Consider the following 15072-nt stretch of genomic DNA (forward strand, 5'->3'; position numbering starts at 1 on the left):
TCCGTGATACTTTTATTATATTTTCTCACACTTGTTTTTTTAATAAAATTTTTGAAGTTTACAATTTTGAATTGATTTATATTTTTTTAAAAAGATATTTTATTAATTAATATTTTATAAATTAATAGCGAAATTTTGTATATATATACATATTCTCATTGTCTTAAATATAGTTAATGCAACAAATTTATACTTGCATGTAGCAAAATGATTTTAGTTTAGAGTCTAGAGATGCAACCCACTATCAATTAAATAAATAAAAAAAGGGTCCAAGGTTACTACTCCTATGTAATTTTCACGTTTTAAATTTAGTGGGAAAAAAGTGAAAATGTGAAATAGAGTGAAAAGTCATAAAATCCGCGTATGACAACTAAGGTTTACTAGAAGGAAATTAATTAATAAATGAGAATTTGGAGTGACGTGTTAGCATAAGCATTTTGCAAGGAAAAAGACAATGGACAAACAGCAAGGAAAGCAGCCAGCCGCTTGTATCAATCGAAACAAAAGCGCGTTCTCTATTTTTTCCCTTTTGGGTCAAGTCTTTTTACTTGCCTTTCTGTGTTTGTTTCTTTTATCTCGCAAGTAGAAAGGCCACAGATGAGCAACACAATCCTCCAACGCTTGGTAAGTGGCCAACCAAAATAGGTAAAACCATATGCACAGAAATTGGGGTAGAAAATATAGCTGGATACACTCCGACTACAACGCATGAGCCATCAGCCAAATATTAGACACTAACAACATGAGCAAGGGTGGGAAGCTTACAGGAGAAGATGAGAGAAAAAGAGGATTGATCATGAGAGGCTTCAATTAAAAAAAATAGTAACGCTATAAAAAGGTTCCCCATAACGTCGTTACATCAGATTTAATTTCATTAATTTTTCTAATTTTCCAAGCATATTAATTTCAAAAATGGTCACATTGAGATACATTTACGCCATATATTAATCTAAATCTAAGTTAAACTCTATTAAAGAGATAATCATTTTACGAGATACCCACTCAAAAAGTCTTTTATTTTTCTATAAATATACTATCTTCCGAGATCAATCATTAATTATCAATCTACTCAAACATTATCCAAAATATTTAATGTCTTTTTGCATCACTTATAGTGTGAACTGATACAACAAACCACCTTAACATTTTGTCCAACTTATTATAACAATTAATAATACATCAAAATTTATATAAAAATGAACATTTTAGAAATAACTAAAACATGATATAATATAGAAACACAATATAAATATATAATTTTCCAAATTTTACAAAAGTAGTATTATTTTTTTCCTTTGACATGTATGTAATTTAGACGGCTGTTTGTTGCTTTTTCTGCAAGAAATTACAGCTTCAAAGTTATGGCAGCATGCATGTTTTGTTTGGGGTTGGGATTTCTTAAGGCATAAATGATGGGCGGGCATTGGATTTATGTGCAATTCTTGCTAAAAAGTTTTGAATGTTTCTGGGAAATGATATTCCGTTGTACTTTCCTTGGCAAATTGGCTTGAATTTTTGCAATTTGCTGCCAAAAGTTATTGGTCTATTTCTTATACCAAAACCTAAATGAATGCTAGTTGCGACACAGTTTATTATTATTATTATTGTTGTTTTAGAGTGGATCAATTCAAAGAATGGATTTTCAATTAAATTACACAATTTATTTTATTTAACTCAATTTATTATTTAAATTTAAATATTTCTATATACATACACGAAATACACTTGAATAGCTTAGTTGAATATTTTTAGTCCACATATTGACGTAGGGACAAATCAAGTTTCTAGATTTTAGATAATGTATGTGTCAGAATTAATAGAATAGAGATAGCTTAAATTCAGAATGTTTGTGTAGTCCAAGTGTTCCTTTTAAGGTTAACAGTGTTTTAATATTCATGGACTCGAATAAAAAAGATGGAACTCGATTGATATTTCTCTTCTTAAAGAAATCACAGTATGATAAATCGGTATAGTATTTAAGAAAATCGATAAAGAAGAGAAAAAAAGAATTTTTCAGAGAGTATTGTGTTTTCTTTCGGTGTGAAAAAAATAAAAAAATCAACCCTCTATTTACACTAAAAACAGAAGGGTAAAACAGTAAAAAATGCAAGAACAGTTTATTTCCGCCCAAGCCAAATTCCAGATTTTCAAAAACAATAAAACTATCTTTTGAAAAATAAACATGTCAAAGACACATGTTAACTCTGACTAGAACGAGCAAGTGACAACAATAAATGCATGTGATAGATCTATGGCTAGAGGTGTGCATGGATCGGACTACCCGGCCCGGGCCGAAGGCCTGCCCGAAATGTGAGAGTGTTTGGGCAAAAATATAGGCCCGAAAAATGGGCTTAGAAAAAAAAGAAGGCCCGTTTAAAAAATAGGTCGGGCCTCGGGTAAGGAATTTTTAGCCCGAGCCCGGTCTGGCCTGAATTCACTAAAGGACAAAAAAATTGTATTTTTTTTATTTTTGAATGTTATTTTCTTGTTGTTTTCTCCCTATTTTGCTACTATTTTGTTGTTATTGTTTGGATATTGTATAAAATTTATTTTATTGTTAATTTTCTTATTATTTTAAAGGCATTTGTTAATTATTATTATTATTTTAGAAGCATCTGTTTGTTAAATTGCATTTATCTTAGTGTTATTTAAGTCTACATATTTTTTAAAATTTATTTTCAATTTGTTGGGAAATATTTATTTTGATGTTTTTAGTATTTTTGCTGTATTATATATATAAAAAATAATATGGGCGGGCCGGGCTGGGCCTGAGTTTTAGTATTTTTATCCGGGTTGGGTTTGGACAAAATTTTAAGCCCATTTTTTGGGCCTGACCCGACCCGAGCCCAATAAATGGGCATGATTTTTTAGTTGAGCCCGGCCCGGCCTATGAACACCTCTACCTATGGCCTAATTTCTTAAAAAAATAAGAAGTTAAATTATATAAAAACTCTCTTAATAGTTTGTACTTAACTAATGTGGGACATACCTACAAACATCAACCATTTGCATTACAAACAATTATCACCTCTCAAGTTTCACTTACAATTTCAATGGGGGAGTGATTTATAAATATCAAATTAAATCTTATATAAAATTAATGATAGGCAAGAAGAAGCATGTAGTGACTTAGCTCTCAAAAATGATAAATTTAAATCCTTCAAATTTTATAAAATTACAAATTGACACAACAATCACTTGTTATTTATTTTTTATTTTTTCAAGTAAATTCTATCTTCTTTCATCTAATATTTTTCTTGACATAAAAAAAAGCTATTGACTAGAAATGTGGAGAAATAAAAATGGAGGAGATTAAAAGCTGTATTATGTAAATATTTGACATTAATAATAGTAAAGGGGGAACACAAAGTGAAGGGTAAATTTCTTTAAAATGTCGCTTTTTAGAAAAATTATTGGATTAGGTTGGTTCTTAAAAAATTTATGGGATTAAGCTAAAAAAAATAAAAACGCATCTAGGTAGATTAGCAGGAAAATGCTTCTAGCTGGACACGTTTCCCTTCTGCTAGGGTTATTTTATTTTAGGGTTAGGATTTAGATTTTTGCTAAGGTGGAGTTAGGGTTAAGGTTTTGTAGGTTTTAGTGTTTAGGGTTTTTATACTTTTATATATATATTCATTAGACTTTTTATAATTTTTTGAGTTATAAAGTTAAAAATTATTTTTAAAATTTTAAAATTATTTAGAGTCCAATTTAGTGTAATTTAAAAAAAAAGCACCATAAAGGTATTTACAATAATCGTATTTACACCAATCCAGTATTTGAATTATAAAACTTATTTCGATTCAAAATCGAAACTCAAACTACTCGATTTGATTTAGTTTGCATTTTTTTTCCGAAAGGAATTGAGTTTGGATCACCTATAATTTACAACAGGTTGAGGTTGATGATCATAAGGAGACCCCCTTAAATGGACAAGATTTCGTGATTTATCGGGCATTAGGCTCAATGATCATAAGGATGAACACCTGTAACAGCCCGATTCTGGGCCTAGTCGGAATAGTGGTTTCGGGACCACAAATCCGACGAGGGAAAATATGGTTATTATTATATTTTTATGATCTACAATTTCACGGAAAATTTTCGTAAAAATTTCGTTCGAAAATTTCGACGTTTGGGCACTCAATTTAGTCAAAAGGACTAAATTGTAAATAGTGCAAAAGTTGAGTTCTACATCTTAGAGGTGTCTAATTGTTATGAAATTTTAAATTGGAGGTCTTTATGTGGTAATTAGACCATTAGTTAGTTGATGGACAAAAATAGACATAAGAAATGGGTGAAATAGATTTTTTTTTAAATGGGGGCATTTTAGTCATTTGGTTATTAAATAGAATTAAATGGGAAAAAGATGGCAAAATATGCTCATCTTCTTCATGGTGAACGAAATCAGCAAGGGGGAAGCCATATTTAGGGTTTTTAAGCTTTCAAGCTCCATAGTAAGTGATTCTAAGCCCCGTTTTTAATGTTCTTCGTATTTTTGGAGTCCCGGTAACTTGGTTTAGCTTATTCTACCATTAATTCATGTTAGGGTTCATATTTGGAAAAATATCCATAGGTGAAATGTGTTTATTTTGCTGTTTTATGGTGGAATATGAAGCTAGAGATTATGTTAAACAACTTTTGCTAAGCAATTTTAAGCGAAAACGGGTAAATAGACATAATCGGTAAAAATAATTAATATTCAAAAGTATGTGTTGGAGTGGGAATTTGATGTTTCCATAGAAGGGAAAAACGTTCAGCATGTTATAAAACTTAAGAATAAGTGATGAAGTTTAATTTCCGAGCTTGGGGACAAAAGTGTAATTATGCAAAAGTTTGGGGGCAAAATTGTAATTTTCAAAAAGTTGGGTGGTGGATTATTTTAATAAATGTGGACTTTAAACGAGTTAAATTTGCTATTATAGATCAAGAAAGACGTGAAGAGTATATCAAACGAGGAAAAGAAAAGATAGTGGAGTAAAGTGCAAAATTACGATATTTTGCACCGAGGTAAGTAAACACGTGACTTAATGTATTATTTTGATATTATTTGATATATGTTGAGATTTATTTGGAATTAAAATAAATGTTTGGCAATATCCTAAAAATGTTGTTAAATCGGGAAAGGTGATAAAGGGTTGCAATATATGGGTTATGGGTTGAACACTCGGAATAAGCCGTAGTATGTTGTATATAAAAGGGGTTGCTGTGTGCTGATTCCCCGATTTATGGGTGGTGCTATGTGCGTGATCCACCATATCTTTGAAATGTGAAAGGGGGTTGCTATGTGCTGATTCCCCCGAGGGGTTGCTAAGTGCTGATTCCCCGGTTCATTGGTGGTGCTAAGTGCGATATCCACCATATCTTTGAAATGTGAAAGGGGGTTGCTATGTGCTGATTCCCCCGAGGGGTTGCTAAGTGCGATATCCATTGTATATTTGAAATGAAAAGGGGGTTGCTATGTGCTGATTCCCCCGAGGGGTTGCTAAGTGATGATTCCCCGATTCAGTGGTGGTGCTAAGTGCGAGATCCACCAATAACGGTTAACATTCCGAGTGTTCAACGAAAAAGTGTGGAAGGTGAATATTGCCATATGGTGGAAAATTTTATGGGGTAAATATTGAGTTGGACACTAAATCGATCCATGTATGAGATGGGAGAAAATATCAAAAACGAAAAAGGAACGATTTAATTATAAACTGTGTTGAACAACAGCAGTTGGGTAACTTTGAAAAATCACCATAAATGGTGGAAAATGAATGGGAAGCTGAATAATATATGAAATTGAAGCTGGATGTGTCTGTTTTCATATGAAAGAAATAGAATAAGCAAAAGAGTTGTATTTTTGGAGATATCTGAATTTTACTAAAACAGGGCTGGATTGATTTCGAGATCCCCTGTTCTAACTTTGGAAAATTACCAAAAATTGTAAAAAAAATAATTATGGCATGAAATTTATATCCATGGAATCCTTATTGAGTCTATTTTTATTAGGAACAAGAAAACCCATTTTTCAAATTTTGTACAGAGAGTTAAGTAAATTTTAGTGAGGAAGGGTCAGAACCGTTGGGCAGTGAAACAGGGGAAGGTTTAATGAATAAACTGTACTAATTGGCTGGGTTAAAAATTCTGAAATTTTTATGGCGAAATGGTATATGAGTCTAGTTTCAGGGAAAATTTACGGAACTCAATTTAGAGCCCTGTAGCTCCAGATAAAAATAAATTAGCGACTATGACGCAGAAAAACAGCTTGCTGGAAATTGCCTAAACAATAAAGTTATTCATGAATAAGTTTATATTTTGGTGTAGTTATGGGAGTAATTACTTATTTATTATGTGTTTACTTACTAAGCTATATGCTTACTCGATTTTATTTTTCTCTTGGTTATAGTGACTTCCAACAACTCGGAAATTGGAACGAAGTCAGACAATCATCTACACTATCCTTCACATTTGGGGTATTTTACTACTAGTGTTCCGAAATTTTATGGCATGTATAGACACTTTATGTAATGTGGGATCATCATGTAAATATATGTTATGGTTCCATTTTAAATGTAGTGTTTATTAATAGTTAAACTATATATGTGTTTATACAAATGAAATTGGTTGGTATATTGGAATGTGTTCTAAATTTGCAGGAGGTTTAAGCAAAAATAAGTAGGAATGCTGTCGAAAATTTTTAAAAATTTAGTAATACCTCATACTCTGTTCCGGTAAGGAATACGGGTAAGTACACCCCTTACCGATTTTAGGCTTAGTCGGAACAGTGGTTTCGGGACCACAAATCCGACGAAAAAAAAATGTAATGACTTGAATTTTCAGAGGTGTCGGAACGGTGATTCGAGATCACTAAATTCTACAAATGGGTAGAAAATATTATTAATTTAGTAAGTATAAGTTAAATATGAAGTTAGGAAAATTTTTGAAATAGTGAATAGTACACTAGAAATAAATATTAAAATAATTAGAATCGAAATGAGGTATCAAGACCTCGGGGATTTTAAACTGAGCCATAAATATTTTTATAAATATTCATGGAGTGTTAAAAAGTTAGTATTAAAGTTTCGTTAAGAAATTTTAAAGTTCTGATAATTAATTGAACAAAAAGGACTAAATTGTAACAAATGCAAAATTTTGGGAAATGATTAAATAGCTTAAATGATAAAAGGAAGAGGGCTTTAAAGGCAAATAGACCCAAGGTCTATTTGGGCTGGACGGCAGAGGCATGAAATCAGCAAGAAAGTAAGGAGAATTAAGGGCAAAATTGGAAAATTGCAAAATTTGCTTAATAAAGTTAGGACCCAAGTGGAATTATCTAGATTTCTCTTCATTTTTCTGAATTCTCATCAGCTAAAACACCATGGAAGGGCTTCTTCAAGCTGGTTCTTCATATTTTTATTACAAGTAAGTTCAATTCTTGACTATTTCTTGAAATTTTTGTATTTTTATGACTTTTACAACTAGGCCCACTTGTTAAATCCATTAGTTTTTGATTTTATGAAAGAAGTTGAAAGTTGATATGAATATGTGCTGGAAGTATATGATGATTTAGCATGAAATTAGAGCTTTAAATTGTTCATATGCTGATTTTATTGAAAGAATTGAATAGAAAGTGAATGTTTGGGACCTAATAGTAAAAGAGTTTGAAGATAGAGTTATATGTGGAAATTCTGAATTTCAATAGTTGTGTAACAACTTATAATGTCTAGTAAAGTACTAATTGAGAAAATTAGATTAATTGAGGGGTTAATTGAGAAAGGACCGAATTGTATAAACTGTGAAATTTGGGGCAAAATGGAAATCAACATTTTGCACTAAAGCAGTTTTAGACAGCAGCAGTAGTGTAACTTTGAAAAATCACCAAAAATTGTAGAGATTGAATTAGAGGATGAATAAAATATGAAACTAAAGCTTATTGAGTCTAGTTTCTTATAAAAGAAATGATGGGAGCAATGGAATTGTAAATCATGAGATATAATAGATTTTGTGAGACAAGGTCAGAATGAATTCGGGTTCCCCTGTTCTGACTTTGGAAAATCATTAAAAATTGTACAAAAATGATTATGAGTTATAGTTTATATGGTTAGAATCCTTAATGAGTCTATTTTTAGAAGAAACAAGCTAAAACATCATCCGAATTCTGTACAATGAGATAATTAATTTTTAGTGAAGAGTGGTCGGAACTGTCAGACAGCGAAACAGGGGAAATTTTAAAGAATAAACTGTACTATTTGACTGAACCAAAAATTATGAAACTTTTATGGTATGAAGATATGTGAGTCTAGTTTCAGGGAAAATTAACGGATCTTAATTTGGAGCTCTGTAGCTCCGGATAAAAATAATTTAGTGACTCTGACTCGGATAAACAGCTTTGAATATACATGTTAGTGAATATTGAAATTATGGTTAATGTTGTTTAAGTGTGTTATACACATTAAGGATGTGGAATGGAGAGGAGGAGGAGGAAAATTGGGAAATATATGAATGATTCGTGTATAAATGGTCATATGTTTGATTATAACTCATAAACGATGAAATATGAATGATGCTTATTTTTGTGCATTATTGGTCATGGTTTAAGCTCATGTGTGAAAATAAAGTTCATAGTATGTGTGTATGGTATATTCAGTATATGATTTGGCATGAAATAATACCATGAATGGTTTATGAATTAACACATGTTGGTAAGCCTGATATATGAATAAATGATCAAATTGAGCGGAACGCCGGATTTGAGTACTTCTGATCAAGTGACAAAGTGATAAGTGGTAGCTTTAGCTACACTTATCTGATCAAGTGACAAGTGGAAAGTGATAAGTAATAGCTTCGGCTATACTTATCTGATCAAGTGACAAGTGGAAAGTGATAAGTAATAGCTTCGGCTATACTTATCTGATCAAGTGACAAAGTGATAAGTGGTAGCTTTAGCTACACTTATCTGATCAAGTGACAAGTGGAAAGTGATAAGTAATAGCTTCGGCTATACTTATCTGATCAAGTGACAAAGTGATAAGTGATAGCTTCGGCTACACTTATCTGATCAAGTGACAAGTGAAAAGTGATAAGTGATAGCTTTAGTTACACTTATCTGATCAAGAGACAAAGTGATAAGTGGCTACACTTATCTGATCAAGAAACAAAGTGATAAGTGGCTACACTTATCTGATCAAGAAACAAAGTGATAGGTGGCTACACTTATCTGATCAAGAAACAAAGTGATAAGTGGCTACACTTATCTGATCAAGAAACAAAGTGATAGGTGGCTACACTTATCTGATCAGGGACAAGTGATAAGTGATCATACGTAAGACCATAGTTATACTATGGCAAAGTGAAAGTGAAGTACTCAATTTTCCGTGACCGTTCCTTAATTTGATTAAGGATGGTAAGTGACAAATGGGCCCAAAAGAATTAAAGTAAATGGATAAGTGGTAGTGTATTTATATCAGGACGATGTTGTTATTCAAACTAAAGTGATATTTTCATTGCTAAATTGAGAATTTCATAAATGTGTTATTGAATGGTATAATCAATAAACATTGAGTTAAATGGTAAATACGTATTAGTTTTGAATTTGATGTCATTGAATTGCACGTGAATTAAATGGAAATTGCTAGTGATATGATTTAAATTATGAGCATGAGAAATTGCGAATTGAATGAAATGGAAATGAAGCATTAAATTGCATGAGTATGTATCGGGTCTCGCAGGCCCTAATTATTATGATTATAATATTTTGAGGATATATTGGGAAAAGTTATAGAAACATGTTAATTATTTTGAAAGTTTTAATTTTGATGAAATTTTATAACTCGGTTAAATACGTTTACAAGTGTATGTGTTTTGGTAATGCCTCGTACCCTATTCTGGTGTTGGATACGGGTAAGGGGTGTTACATTTAGTGGTATCAGAGCTACGGTTTAGTCGGTTCTCGGACCAAACATAGCATATGTGAGCCTAGCTATACATGCCACGTTATTACTCTTGATGATGTGATATCTCCGGGCTCTAACGAAATTGCTTTGTTAAGACAGAGATGATTTTCAATCGAGCTATTTTCGATAATGCTAAAAATGATATTGAGATAAATGAAATATGCTCACGTTATGTTGGAATTTGGAAAGGTAAGTATAAAAATTTGTGATATGGATGTGTTCATGTATGAAAAGAGATGACTATAAGTTAAAAAAAAAAGTTTATGTTGTGACAAGCTCATCCAAGTATGTTGGTGATTATATAATGCTATGTGCTCAACATATTTGATTAAGTGAATATGATAAGCAAATTTACTTAAATAGATGGAACGTGTGTATGTACATCTGCTTGAATAAGTGAAATTAGTATGTTCATATGATAGAATCTTATGTTTAATTGTTAAATTAAAGATAATAAGATATTTTGTTTTATGTCTAAACCATGAATATTATAATAGTATGAAAAATTGAATTGGAAGTCAAATTGAGTAGAACGCAGGAATGAGTACTTTCGTTCAGTGATATGTGATGAATTGACGGAAAAGACCATGGTTTGACCATGGCAACATGTGAACATGTGATTATGTGATTCCGTGTAAGACCATAGCTGGGCTATGGCATCGGTAAGTGATATGTGTGATATGTGATTCCGTGTAAGACCATAGCTGGGCTATGGCATCGGTAAGTGATATGTGATTTCGTGTAAGACCATAGTTGGGCTATGGCATCGGTATGTGATTTGTGATTACGTGTAAGACCATAGTTGGACTATGGCATCGAGAAAACGAAGTACTCAATTCCGTAAGACGTTCTCTAATTTGGCAAATGTCGGTAAGTAAAATAGAAGCCAAGTATTGGAATTTAATTAGATATTAACGTTGAGCTTGAGTAAGTAAATTCGTTGTGTGAAATTGTGAGTGACAGAAAACATTTGTAATAAATAGATGTGTTAATTTGCTTGGAATGAATTACGTGGTTATGATGGTATTACATTGATGATGAATACAAAATCATATATATATATATGTATCTATGAGAGCAAGTTGAAAGATTTATGACTTCACCATCACCCCCTTATCAGTATTGTTCTATGACGAAAATTATCTTGATGAGACAGATATGTTTTTCAACTGAGTTAATTCTAATAGTATATAAATAAATACTAAAATGTTTGAGTGAAAATGTATTGATTATGAGTTGAAACTCATAAAGGTATGGATCAAAGAATAAAACATTTTTTTTATTGATGAATGTTATAATTATACAAGCATATGAGTTATGATATTTGGATTATGATGCTATATAGAAATTTTGATTGTGAATTAGTGATTTGAGTTAGAATTTTGTGTTGAGAACAAAAGTGATTAAAAGCAAATGTTTATTAAATGCTTTGAGAATGTGAACTTAGTAATGAATTGGCTATTTGTGATGGTATGTGTTATGCGCATTTATGTGTAAGATAAATTTGAGGCTTTACTACACTCACCCCCATATTAGTAAAATGTTACAATGAAATTTGTGAGATTTTGGTTGAATAAGCATACGAGTGTAGTGTTACAGAAGTTCGTGTACGGGAGAATAATAATGTGGTCGGAAAAGTGAATGAATTAGAAAATGAGGACAATATAAAAAGAGAGAAATATTTGATAGTTCTGAAAACTACTCAGGTTATCAAAATGGATATCATTCTATATGGATTGTAATTTTTCGATACTTTGTGTAGCTTCAGATGCTGAAATATCGCTATCCTGATTTTCTTATGAATCTATGTGATTATCTGTAAAAGATATGAAAATCCAAAATCATGTGTGAATTTGAAATATACTGTGGAAGTAAATCATTAACCTACCATCTGGTAAGATTTTCGGGGACGAAAATCCCTAAAGGGGGGAGAGTTGTAATAGCCCGATTTTAGGCTTAGTCGGAACAGTGGTTTCGGGACCACAAATCCGACGAAAAAAAATGTAATGGCTTGAATTTTCAGAGGTGTCGGAACGGTGATTCGAGATCACTAAATTCGACAAATGAGTAGAAAATATTATTAATTTAGTAAGTATAAGTTAAATATGAAGTTAGGAAAATTTTTGAAATAGTGAATAGTACACTAGAAATAAATATTAAAATAATTAGAATCGAAATGAGGTATCAAGACCTCGGGGATTTTAAACTGAGCCATAAATATTTTTATAAATATTCATGGAGTGTTAAAAAGTTAGTATTAAAGTTTCGTTAAGAAATTTTAAAGTTCCGATAATTAATTGAACAAAAAGGACTAAATTGTAACAAATGCAAAATTTTGGGAAATGATTAAATAGCTTAAATGATAAAAGGAAGAGGGCTTTAAAGGCAAATAGACCCAAGGTCTATTTGGGCTGGACGGCAGAGGCATGAAATCAGCAAGAAAGTAAGGAGAATTAAGGGCAAAATTGGAAAATTGCAAAATTTGCTTAATAAAGTTAGGACCCAAGTGGAATTATCTAGATTTCTCTTCATTTTTCTGAATTCTCATCAGCTAAAACACCATGGAAGGGCTTCTTCAAGCTGGTTCTTCATATTTTTATTACAAGTAAGTTCAATTCTTGACTATTTCTTGAAATTTTTGTATTTTTATGACTTTTACAACTAGGCCCACTTGTTAAATCCATTAGTTTTTGATTTTATGAAAGAAGTTGAAAGTTGATATGAATATGTGCTGGAAGTATATGATGATTTAGCATGAAATTAGAGCTTTAAATTGTTCATATGCTGATTTTATTGAAAGAATTGAATAGAAAGTGAATGTTTGGGACCTAATAGTAAAAGAGTTTGAAGATAGAGTTATATGTGGAAATTCTGAATTTCAATAGTTGTGTAACAACTTATAATGTCTAGTAAAGTACTAATTGAGAAAATTAGATTAATTGAGGGGTTAATTGAGAAAGGACTGAATTGTATAAACTGTGAAATTTGGGGCAAAATGGAAATCAACATTTTGCACTAAAGCAGTTTTAGACAGCAGCAGTAGTGTAACTTTGAAAAATCACCAAAATTGTAGAGATTGAATTAGAGGATGAATAAAATATGAAACTAAAGCTTATTGAGTCTAGTTTCTTATAAAAGAAATGATGGGAGCAATGGAATTGTAAATCATGAGATATAATAGATTTTGTGAGACAAGGTCAGAATGAATTCGGGTTCCCCTGTTCTGACTTTGGAAAATCATTAAAAATTGTACAAAAATGATTATGAGTTATAGTTTATATGGTTAGAATCCTTAATGAGTCTATTTTTAGAAGAAACAAGCTAAAACATCATCCGAATTCTGTACAATGAGATAATTAATTTTTAGTGAAGAGTGGTCGGAACTGTCAGACAGCGAAACAGGGGAAATTTTAAAGAATAAACTGTACTATTTGACTGAACCAAAAATTATGAAAATTTTATGGTATGAATATATGTGAGTCTAGTTTCAGGGAAAATTAACGGATCTTAATTTGGAGCTCTGTAGCTCCGGATAAAAATAATTTAGTGACTCTGACTCGGATAAACAGCTTTGAATATACATGTTAGTGAATATTGAAATTATGGTTAATGTTGTTTAAGTGTGTTATACACATTAAGGATGTGGAATGGAGAGGAGGAGGAGGAAAATTGGGAAATATATGAATGATTCGTGTATAAATGGTCATATGTTTGATTATAACTCATAAACGATGAAATATGAATGATGCTTATTTTTGTGCATTATTGGTCATGGTTTAAGCTCATGTGTGAAAATAAAGTTCATAGTATGTGTGTATGGTATATTCAGTATATGATTTGGCATGAAATAATACCATGAATGGTTTATGAATTAACACATGTTGGTAAGCCTGATATATGAATAAATGATCAAATTGAGCGGAACGTCGGATTTGAGTACTTCTGATCAAGTGACAAAGTGATAAGTGGTAGCTTTAGCTACACTTATCTGATCAAGTGACAAGTGGAAAGTGATAAGTAATAGCTTCGGCTATACTTATCTGATCAAGTGACAAAGTGATAAGTGGTAGCTTTAGCTACACTTATCTGATCAAGTGACAAGTGGAAAGTGATAAGTAATAGCTTCGGCTATACTTATCTGATCAAGTGACAAAGTGATAAGTGATAGCTTCGGCTACACTTATCTGATCAAGTGACAAGTGAAAAGTGATAAGTGATAGCTTTAGCTACACTTATCTGATCAAGAGACAAAGTGATAAGTGGCTACACTTATCTGATCAAGAAACAAAGTGATAAGTGGCTACACTTATCTGATCAAGAAACAAAGTGATAGGTGGCTACACTTATCTGATCAAGAAACAAAGTGATAAGTGGCTACACTTATCTGATCAAGAAACAAAGTGATAGGTGGCTACACTTATCTGATCAGGGACAAGTGATAAGTGATCATACGTAAGACCATAGTTATACTATGGCAAAGTGAAAGTGAAGTACTCAATTTTCCGTGACCGTTCCCTAATTTGATTAAGGATGGTAAGTGACAAATGGGCCCAAAAGAATTAAAGTAAATGGATAAGTGGTAGTGTATTTATATCAGGACGATGTTGTTATTCAAACTAAAGTGATATTTTCATTGCTAAATTGAGAATTTCATAAATGTGTTATTGAATGGTATAATCAATAAACATTGAGTTAAATGGTAAATACGTATTAGTTTTGAATTTGATGTCATTGAATTGCACGTGAATTAAATGGAAATTGCTAGTGATATGATTTAAATTATGAGCATGAGAAATTGCGAATTGAATGAAATGGAAATGAAGCATTAAATTGCATGAGTATGTATCGGGTCTCGCAGGCCCTAATTATTATGATTATAATATTTTGAGGATATATTGGGAAAAGTTATAGAAACATGTTAATTATTTTGAAAGTTTTAATTTTGATGAAATTTTATAACTCGGTTAAATACGTTTACAAGTGTATGTGTTTTGGTAATGCCTCGTACCCTATTCTGGTGTTGGATACGGGTAAGGGGTGTTACATTTGTGGTCCCGAAACCACTATTCCGACTAGGCCCAGAATCGGGCTGTTACAACTCTCCCCCCTTAGGGATTTTCGTCCCCGAAAATCTTAC

This window comes from Gossypium hirsutum, chromosome A10 (genome assembly GCF_007990345.1).
Source record: "Gossypium hirsutum isolate 1008001.06 chromosome A10, Gossypium_hirsutum_v2.1, whole genome shotgun sequence".
NCBI classification, from domain to species: domain Eukaryota; kingdom Viridiplantae; phylum Streptophyta; class Magnoliopsida; order Malvales; family Malvaceae; genus Gossypium; species Gossypium hirsutum.